Genomic DNA, 10443 nt, shown 5'->3' with positions numbered 1-10443 from the left:
CATAGTGTAATACATAAGCAATTGTTCATTATTTGCTTACATATATGATTCTCTATAGAAGAAGTTGATAGTCAATAGGTTATAGTTTGTAGAATTTATTAAATTAAAAGTTAGCTCAGATGTGTCCAATAGTTTTGGATGTCATTTTACAAAATTATTCCTGGTGATTTTCCTGTTGCAGTTTTTACCCCATTCAGGGGACACAAACCATACACCTTTCTATTTTTTTACTTGGTGTTTTCCTATGTCATCTTCCTCAAAATTACTAATTTCCTTAATTGAATACTTTTATCCTGCCAGTGCTCTCTCATTTTCTGTAACTAGGGCCCCCCCTCTCAATTTCTGGCCTTTATAAGTAACAGCTGGGAGAGATGGGTATTTTAGTATTCTGACATCAGAAAAGACTCTTGTAGTTCTACAATTATCTTCTACATAGCTACTAATATTTTAATTTTTTTGTAATAATTTCAAACCAAACAATTTCCAGTGCCTAAGAATCCTGGTAACAAAAATCCTGTTGTATCCAAGACCTCACAAGTGGCTCTTAGGACATAGTCACAGCAGAAGGGACATCCCCAACCACATAAGGTCAACCACAGACTGCAGGTTCCCACTGTGGTCCTCGATACTTTAAGGAACAAGGTGTCTGACAAGGATCTCTCACCTTTTGGTAAGTGATGAAACTCATTTCCCCCCCCCCTTTCTTTTCTTTAAAGTGAGTTTTATTATTGTTTCTGAAAATTTGGGTTTTTTTATACTTACACCCTGTAGTTGGGTTCATTCCAACTTTGTTTTATTTTTTGGTATTATGTTTTGCTGTGATTTTCAGATTAGTTAAAAAAATGTTTATCTGGACTAACTTGTCTATCATGCTTGAATTTCTTTGTGACTATTATCTCCAAACTAAACAAATACTCAGCAAGGTACACTTTATTTTTACCAGTAATCAGACAGTTTCTAAACATAATATATTATTAAAAAACATTTTTTGGTCTTGGCAAAATAAGGAAATAAATGTACAAGTTACACATTTAGTAACTTAATTTTTCTAGTAATGAGTTTATGTTCATATATGATTTTTCAACTAGTTTTGCCTTATAATCAATGAATTGTAGAAATATAGTCGCAATATTTTCAGCTATGTGATCTGTGTGGAAGTGATTATGTTTCTTTTTTATTCTACTATGGTACTGGGGATGGAACTCTGGGCCTTGTGCATGGTAGGCATGAAGGTGACTTCTTTTTATTAAATCACTGATTCTGAAACTTGGGAGCAGTGAGAATACATCTAATGCCTGAATGTTAAACAGCAAAAAACATTTTTAATTTTTCCTTTGAAAATAACTCATCTAAGGCTGGGGTTGTGGCTCATGGGTAGAGCACTCACCTAGCATGTTTGGGTGCTAGGTTCAATCCTGAGCACCACATAAATAAAATAAAGATATTGTGTCCACCTAAAACTAAAAAAATGTTAAAAAATAACTTATCTACTAACTTAGGCCCTTTATATGAATGTAAAACAAATAAGTTTTATGAAATGGATGGTCTCTCTTTTTCTACATATAGGTAGAAGGAAACAATGCTAATAAAACTAAAGTAATTTTAAAAGGGGGATGGATAGCAAAGAGTTTGTTTAGATAAATTTATTTGGCAGTAATGGAGTTCCTGCATTCTGTGAGTTGGACATTATTAATGTGTTGGAGCACTCACAGACTCTATCCTTGCCCTGTTCCTCTTGACCAGCGAGTGTCTTGTTGAGTTTTATGGGAATGTGAGAAAAGAACACCTTTACTTGACATCAGTCCTCTTTTAAATATTTTGTGTCATTCTTCCTATCTGAAAAAATCAAACTACACGTGTCTTGATTGCTGTTGCTCTCAACAGATATGTATTCCTAAATTCCCTGCAGGCTGACTTCTGTCTCCTGTGCTGACATTTTTATTTGGAAGATGATCAGTCTTCCTTTTAGCTAAAAACAGCTTTTTAGCCATATTTTATATAATGCATGTGTGCCTACATATGAAGCTCTCTCCCATTTTCTATACAGAATATCTCAATATATTTGAGCTCATTTTGGATTTATGAAATTACATGTGCTTGAAATATTACTTGACATCTTATTATGTTTAGTACAATATATTTAAATCAATGTTATATAAAATAGTAACTTAAAGGTAATAAGAGAGATTTTCCCCCATTCTAATTAATGAAATAATTTTATTTCAAAGTAAAATTTGACTTCTTTATTTCTGAAAAATAATGTTGAGCCACTTTAAATCCTCATGCTACTGGATCCTGCAGTGGCCTACCCCTCTGCTGAGGTCTTCTGTCATAGTCTCTCTGACACAGTGTTTTTACATGGTGTCTCCTGCTCCTCTTTCATGTGCTTGTTTAAGTATCAGGGCACAGAATTCCTACAGCTCTTTCATTCACTGTTTGAGAAAGTTCCTCTTAACCCTTGCCCCTTTGCTTTTCTCCATCATTTCCACTTCTCCACAGCTAACATTTCCAGCCACACTACAATGTGTTTCCATCCTAAAGCTGAAACAACTGGAGTTGAAATTGGCTGTGACATTGTCATCCTAAATTCAGATGTTTTATAATTGTATGTTTATTCTTCATTATTGAATAAAAGTGACAACTTTCAGGTTTGAAATACAAAGTAAAATATCAAAAACAATCTGTAGTAGTCTTGTAGATACCAGTCAAAACTAAAACCTCAGGACTGGGGTTGTGGTTCAAAGGTAGAACACTCACCTGGTGTGCGTGAGGCAATGGGTTCAATCCTCAGCACCACGTGAAAATAAAATAAAGATATTGTGTACACATACAACTAAAACTACATGTTTATGAAAAAAATCCAGGTATCTTGTGCCTTTGGTGATCTGTTTGTACCATTAGTAGTAACACAAAGAACATTTAGATTGTAGGTAAGATGAATCAGACTGTAAAAGTAAATCTTAACACAAAAATGTATTTAGTCATTACTATTTATTTTTGTCTTCAAAATGCATAACCTAAGTTATTTTTTTTATAGGCATTGGCTCTCCAGAAGCTTTAAAGAAAATTCTTTCCCTAACTGAGGAAGGAACTTTGGAATGTCACAAGAATCCAGCTGATGATAAAATACAAAGGCATCTTCTCAGCTGTCTCCTCCTCCAACTTCCCCACAGAGTTCTCCAAGGAAAGGTAGAACAAAATGAGTTGTTCTTTTCCTTTATCAAAATTTATACTTTTCAGTTTTAGTAAATTCTTGAATTATTATATTGTATCATATTATAGAATTTTAATATTATAATAATTTTTAATTATCTCTTTTATGATGTTCAATGGAGTTTTTGCCCTCCATGAATAGACTTGGAATTTTTAAATTTCTTTTTAATATTATTCTTATACTTGATAGAATTAAATTAATAAATATAAAATCATTCTAAAATTTAAGGTTTATATTGGCCCTGTGTATAAAAGATACTGTTTATGTGAAAATTCCTTATAACTAATTTTGATCGAAAAACATTAATACAGAAAAAAAGCTCTTTGGAAACAAAAAAATACTGATGTTCCTGATTTATATTTCCACTGTGTTAATATGGGTCTTGTGTTTTAGGCAATATAAATATTCTCTTATATGGATACTTTCTTATGTTAAAATAGATGATAATTCTCTTCCCCATAACTCTCCAAGTTCCTTCCTTCTCCTGCCCTTTAATTAAAAGGGTGGGTGTCAATCATTAGTAAAAGAGCTAAGAATTAGTTTTCTTTCAAGGAAGATCTAAAAGGTTAATCAATTATTAGATTTCACTCACTCAACAAATGACTGCTCTTTTTGTATACATTTCAGGCATCTGTGCATTTTGTGTGGTTGTCTGTTCTAGGCCCTTGTTAAATGGTGGATATGTCTCAATTCATTTCTCATCTGGTTGTTAGGTGGTAGTGGAAGTCAGCTAAGATGTTCTGGCTCTGGGTATTAACCAGTACCTCCATTTCTCTTGAGAGTGAAAACAGTAATTAGAAAACCAAGGCACCACTGATCCATGGGATGATTCCTCTCTTTCCCACCCCAGTTTTGCTTCATCTCAATAGATGAAGGAAATGGGAGAATTCCTCCAATGTCAGGTGCTCCATCTGAGTGATGATTTTTCTAAGCAGTGTTTTCTTTCTTATTGTTTTTTTTGTTTTGCTTTTGGTTTGGGTTTGGGTTTGGGATTTTTTAGCAAAATTTCAGGGAGAAATTTAAATCTTTCTTATTAGAATTTGTAGTTTTTGTTTATAAAAGATATTTCATATAAGAATATGTTAAATCTTTAAACCCAGGTGTAAACTCTAAATGAGTAAATACCTGACTATTATATAGTTGGAAACATACTTCGGTTAGGAGCCCTTACAATACATATATATATTCTAAATATTTATACATAAAATAATATATTTAGAATATATATCTACTGTGGTGTCCTTAATACATTATAGAAAAGAAAAAAGTAAATCCTGAGAAGGTTTGCTTTTCTTTTCTATTAAACTTATCAAGACAAGCCTCTTCCTTGATATTTTCAGAAATATTTTAGGAACAAAGGAAATTTAAGGATATGGTGAACCTGGAGAATTATGTGGAAGAAAATTAACTATTTTTAATATAAGAATGAATCCATAGAAGGAAAAGATTTTGATTGCCTAAAATGTAGTCTCTTTAAAAATACAACAAAAAGATAATCAAGATTCATATTAATATAATGAAAAAAATAAATCTGGAGTATCAGCATGTTTTATATTTTCAAAGAGCTCTTCTGCATTAATGTTATATGATCTGTTTAGGACAGGAAATGGAGATGTGTTGAGGCATTTTACAATGATGGTCTTGGGGAAAGTACACATTGTATCCTAAACAATTAGCTTTTTATGTGATTCAGCTAACACATTCTTCACTTATTTATGTATTTCTTTATTTGGTTGTGATTGGAAACAATACATTTCTTTTATTTATTTATTTTTATTTGTGCTGAGGCTCGAACCCAGGGACTAACATGTGCTAGGTGAGCACTCTACCACTGAGCCACAACCCCATCCTGCTAATACATTCTTAATGTTGAAAAATGAGTAGCAAAATTCCAAAGAGACACTCTTCAGGTGTTATTTCTCATTGTTTTTTGAAGACAATCTTCAGTTGAATTTTTTTCTGCTGCACTTATCACTCTAAAAATTGAAAACAAGATTAATGACTTTGAAGTTTGGAAAAAATCTCACTTTCTTTTTTTTTGGCACTGTAAAATTGGTTTTGTTTTTTAATGGCAGGTCAAATATCCTGAAACATAACATATATTTTGATAGTTTTCTAATCCCAGTTGAGTTCAAATATTAAAGTAACACACACAAGCTAAGAGAATTCAATATTGTTCCAAGGCACTTACTGAATCTCCATGACTAGATGAAAACAAGAACAATTAGGATGACGATTAGACAGTATATAATATAAAAATAACTTTTTGCTTACAATTTACAAAATGTATTATTATTACAATCTTTGATCTCTGATAACCTGCAATGCTGGCTGCATGAATCCAGCAATTTTAAAATTCAAAAACTATTTTCTAAAACTTCAGGGCAAATAATTTACAAATAAGGTACACAAAGATTTAGACCATGCAGAAATTTCTTACATCTTCTGTTAATAATATTTTATGACTGCAACTTTATCAAATTATATACCTACTTGCCCTGTACATATACAAAATAATGCATACATGATAAAACAGCAAAAAGAGTAGTCCTTAAACTCAATTTATCATAAAAGTATTACTATATTAACATATCTACAAGCAGCATGTAACAGGGTTAAGAGAAATTAATTCAATAATACTTGAAGTTACAAAATAAACCATATTTAATACTTTTTCCTAAGGCAGGTAGATGGTCCCAGCAAAGTAATATCATGGTAACAATCTACACTGCTGTTAGTCCCACATTTTAAAGATGGAATACTGTAAATCTGGCTTTCAGTGCCACTTGGATTTTCCAGTAAATTTAAAGTGTCTTTTAGCTCCCTGAATCATGTTCATTCTGAAGGTGGATCTCTTGGTCCTTTGGGTTTTCCACAGCAATTACCAAAACCAATATCTGTGGCTTCTGTTGGACTCTATGCTATTTGATCTTTCTTCTCACTGGAAGTAGATGGACATTCTGTACAAGTCTCTGTGTGAATATCTCCTGCTGGATGATCACATTTTCCATTTCCAGAGGTTTTCAAGCCTTTAGATTCTATTTGTTCAGACCATTCCTGACTTTGGAGTTCATTCCATTCTGATCTTATAGGTATATTATGTTCACTTGCCAATACAAAAGATTCAGGAATTCTTTCAGGTAGGGGCGGTGGTGAATCTTCACTAACATCACCATCTTTTTCAGCACCCAAAAGTATTGTTTCTGCCATATCATGTCTAGCAATGGACATTGGCAATACTTTCCTAGTAGAAATGCTTTCAGTACTAGTGGCAGCAGAAACCGTGGCACTTGCTGTTGAAATATTAGTTTTATTCTTGGTCACAGCACCATCAGAGTTCCTTTCATCTGAATTCAAGTCCTCAGAGTGAAGAGGATTAGTAAAGCTAAGGGGTGCTCTGAATAGAGGTGAACTATTTTGATGATCCACAAAGGTTTCAACTTGTGCTGTAGGAATTGGTGTTAAACTCAGTTTTCATAGTTTGACAGTGAATATCTGAGGATTTGCCTTCAGATGAATCAGGTGTTGCATTTTCAGGTCCATGAAATGACCACATTACATGCCCTTTTTTATCAAGAGGCAAGCAATCTGGCCTTGGAGATGTGTCTGAATTCTTCTGTGATTATTCTGGTGCAGTAATAGGAGCTTTATTTGACTGTGCTGCACTACAGTCCACACAAGAATTCTGTGATATGTCATCAACTTTTAGATCCCCTGAATTTACTTCCTGTGGCTTAGACATTTTATCAATTATACAAGATGAAGTAGATTTAATTTTAATTGCATGTCCCCTATTCAAGAGTGCGTTCCCATCGAAACTTTTTGGTCCCTTTTGGAGAGGGACTTTCTTAATCTCAAAAATTAAATTTCGCTCCAATTTTTTATCTATTTGTTCAATAGTTGATTCATTTTTCCCTGGAGGATCTGTTTACTTATTATAGTTTCTGTTGAGGTCTGTTGAATGCTGTTCTGAAGAAACCACGTGCAATACTGGCTTTGGGTGGTATCTGTCATTGTCCTGCCACACAGTAGTGACTGTTGGAAAAGCTGAAGGGGGAGAAGGTGTCAAGATGGGCGGCACTGGATGAGGTTCTGGTGGTTGCAATATTTCTTCCTTAGCATCCCCTTCTACAAGGCAACTTCGAGTCCTTGGTGGTTTTGGAGAAGGAGAATCTTGTTTTTCTGTATCTATGGAGCTGACCAAACTTTCAGTGCTAATTTCATTCCCTTCATCAGCAATTTTCTGGGTTCCATGAATTTCATACAACTGTAGCTGTTTTTCAAACAGTTGGGCGATAGCTCTATGAACAAGCTCATATTGCTCCTTTGTTTGCACTGCAGAGTGCCTTTGAGTTCTCATTTCTTGTATTAAATTAAATACATTAAATTCTTCTGGTATTTTCCCAGCTTTTAGTAAATTCCACGTATAATCTATGGCACAAATGGCACCTGTTCTTCCACAGCCTGCACTGCAATGAATACATATAGGAACATCTTCAGGTTCTTGGTGTTTCCTCATTAAGCTTATCATATCCAGAATAGAATCAAATGATGAAGGAACATCATGGTCTGGCCAGTTCACATAATGAAACTGATAGAGCCTACGAGATTCATTTTGAAATTCAAGTAACAGTGTCCTAATGAAGTAGTCTGTCCTTGCTTGTTCATCTTTACAAGAAATTTTGAATGCTGCAAATGTTATAGGGTCTTCACCACACAAAGGCCAGTAGCGCTCACATTTTTTCCTTCCCATCTCAAATTCTCGACAGGCCATTACAATGATTACAACGTTGTACTCCCATATCATCCTCCAAAAATCGATTACTGTATTTGCTAAAGGTCCTTGGGTCGCCACATATGCTTTTGGCCCATAGACACCCTTAATAAAATTTGCATTGATATAGTCTGAATCTTGAGAAGGAGTCTTTAAGGTCAACTTAACTCGGCTGTGATCAAATGGCAGTATGTCCTTATATCTGTTCTTTTTAACATTTTCTTCTTTTTCTCCAGTGGCTGTGGGATAAATCTTTTCTGTTCTATATTTGGTAGATAATCTTCTTAATCGCATGAAGTCCCGGGCGAAGTTGTCCTCCCCATTGTGGTCCGGACTCTTCATGGCCTGGACCCTCTGGATGAATTTCCTCAGGATTTCCACTTGCTCCATCCTCCCGCGTCCCCCAGGCTGCGGTCGCTGCCCCCCCCCCCCCCCCCCCCCCCCCCGCAGAGCCAGCTCCGTCTTCCCCAGCTCGCTCCCCCTGCCCGTCCCTCCCTCCGGACCCCGCCAACCCTGCCGCTCCCTCCTTCTCCCCTCCGCCCAGGTGGCGGCTGTGGCGGCACCTGCCCGGCTCCCGACACCACAACTTCCAGGAGCAGCCAGTCGTTCTCCCACAGTATGAGGCCAGCCGCTGTGGCTAGCGCCAACCCCAACCCCCAGCTTGCTCCATCCTCCTTCCCCGCCCTCCTCCTCCTCCGTCCGAGACGCCGCTGCCGCCTCAGGAACACTGCTCTCCGCTCGCCCTGCCCCCTTCCCTGGTTCTTCCCCCCTACCCCCCACTCGCAGCCACAGCCGCAGCCGCCGCCTCTCCCCACAGGCGCGCCCCCGCCGCCACCCCAAAAATCTCACTTTCAAGTCTACTCAGTTGTTTTTATTTTTTCCCAATATTGGAATTCAAACCGAGGCCATGGTTATATGCTAGGCAAGCACTACTGTAAATTGTCTCCAGCCCAATTTCTACTTTTGGTAGGGAGGGTGATGTGGATTGAACTCAGGGGATTTCAACCACTGAGTCACATCCACAGTACAATGTGCTATTTTATTTAGAGATTCACTGAGTGGTTTAGCACATCACTTTTGCTGGGGCTGGCTTTGAACTCATGATCCTCATGCTTCAGCCTTCAGAGCTGCTGGGATTGCAGGTGTGTGTAATTGCCCCCAGACCCAGTGTCCCTTTATGGGTTATAATAGTAGTGTAACTCAAAGCCAAGGGAGCTAAAAATACTCAAGTTATGCTGTGGTTTCTGCATCATTTCATAGCTTTATGACAGTATAAATACACTTAGGGCAGTATACATACACACACACACACAAAAAAAATAAATACAGATGTATGTGTTCCTTTTTAATATTTAATTACATGATTTAGCTCCATCAGATTAAACACTTACTTTAATGTTGTATTCACTTTGTTAATGAAACCCTACTTCAATGATGCTAATCCATGGCTACTTTCTTTGTTGCTTGTATTTGGTGGACTTCATTCTGATGTTGTGAACCTAGAATGTCTAACTTATGTTGTTTTATTTCTCATGCAGGTCATCCTTTGGCTCCCAGTGGTACTGTATATAATTTTTCAGATTCTGGTCACAGTAAAATTTCTTCATGATCCAGTATTCTCAGCAATTCTTTGTTTGACTCTGTGCCAGTCTTGCTCTAGAGGCAACCTGTCAGCATTGTGGAAACAAACTTCGGTGTGGCAGGACAGAATGGTGGACCATGACTAAACCCCATCTACCCCTGAGGGTAGATGGCTTTCCTTAGCATTCTTTCACATACCTTCTTCCAAGTCCCTGTTAAGAAGGAATTCCCCATGTGGACTATTAAGTATGGGTGACAGTATGCTATAGACCTCTTCTTTGATGTAAGCCGCTTTCCTTAAGTATATTTGTATTTACATTTGATAAAGAATAGTTTAGATATTTGAGTTTTATGACATCTGATGTCTTACCTGCAAATAACAAGAGTGATTTAAATGGAAAAGAGTTCCTTTTTTCCCTGCAAATTGTTTTGCTTCAAGTTGTGATAACAATTTAAGGTTTTCAAAGTGTGCGCTTTTTTATGTGAAAGATAAATGAATGATAAAGCTGATTTTGGAATTGTTTTCAAAACTTCAAATTAGTGACATATGACTACACTACTTCCCTAGAGTCTTGAAACTTTTACAAACACCCCTTCCCAAACACGCCTGAATGTGCACATATTCACACATAAACACTCACAGAATTTTTATCACTCTCAGTAAACACCTTCAATTTCTATTTGGGTAAATCGGAAAGAATTAAATTAAAATATTGATTACAACTCTATTCACACTTGTACTGGAATAGAAATCTCCATTTGGGGTAATCTAAGAGGACTATGGAAAAGTAGAGAGTTAGGAATTTGAAGCAAAATCATCTCAGAAAACTTATGAATCTCCATTTTTCTCCTAACTGGACCTTTCCCATGCACA

The 10443-nt window shown here is 36.2% G+C and overlaps 1 long non-coding RNA gene and 1 pseudogene across 1 annotated transcript; one reads left to right on the top strand and one right to left on the bottom strand.

Moving 5' to 3' along the window:
- The first annotated feature begins 576 nt into the window (after positions 1-576).
- On the top strand, positions 577-9783 carry LOC144373216 (uncharacterized). The gene is made up of 3 exons (XR_013432977.1): positions 577-670; positions 3038-3189; positions 9527-9783. It is a non-coding gene; the product is annotated as an uncharacterized LOC144373216 (long non-coding RNA).
- On the bottom strand, positions 6035-8432 carry LOC144373217 (tyrosine-protein phosphatase non-receptor type 12 pseudogene; annotated as a pseudogene).
- Positions 9784-10443: the final 660 nt, after the last annotated feature.

This window comes from Ictidomys tridecemlineatus, unplaced genomic scaffold (assembly GCF_052094955.1).
Source record: "Ictidomys tridecemlineatus isolate mIctTri1 unplaced genomic scaffold, mIctTri1.hap1 Scaffold_310, whole genome shotgun sequence".
Lineage (NCBI taxonomy): Eukaryota > Metazoa > Chordata > Mammalia > Rodentia > Sciuridae > Ictidomys > Ictidomys tridecemlineatus.
The sequence above is the reverse complement of the archived record's forward strand: the minus strand, read 5'-3'. Positions and strand labels throughout refer to the sequence as shown.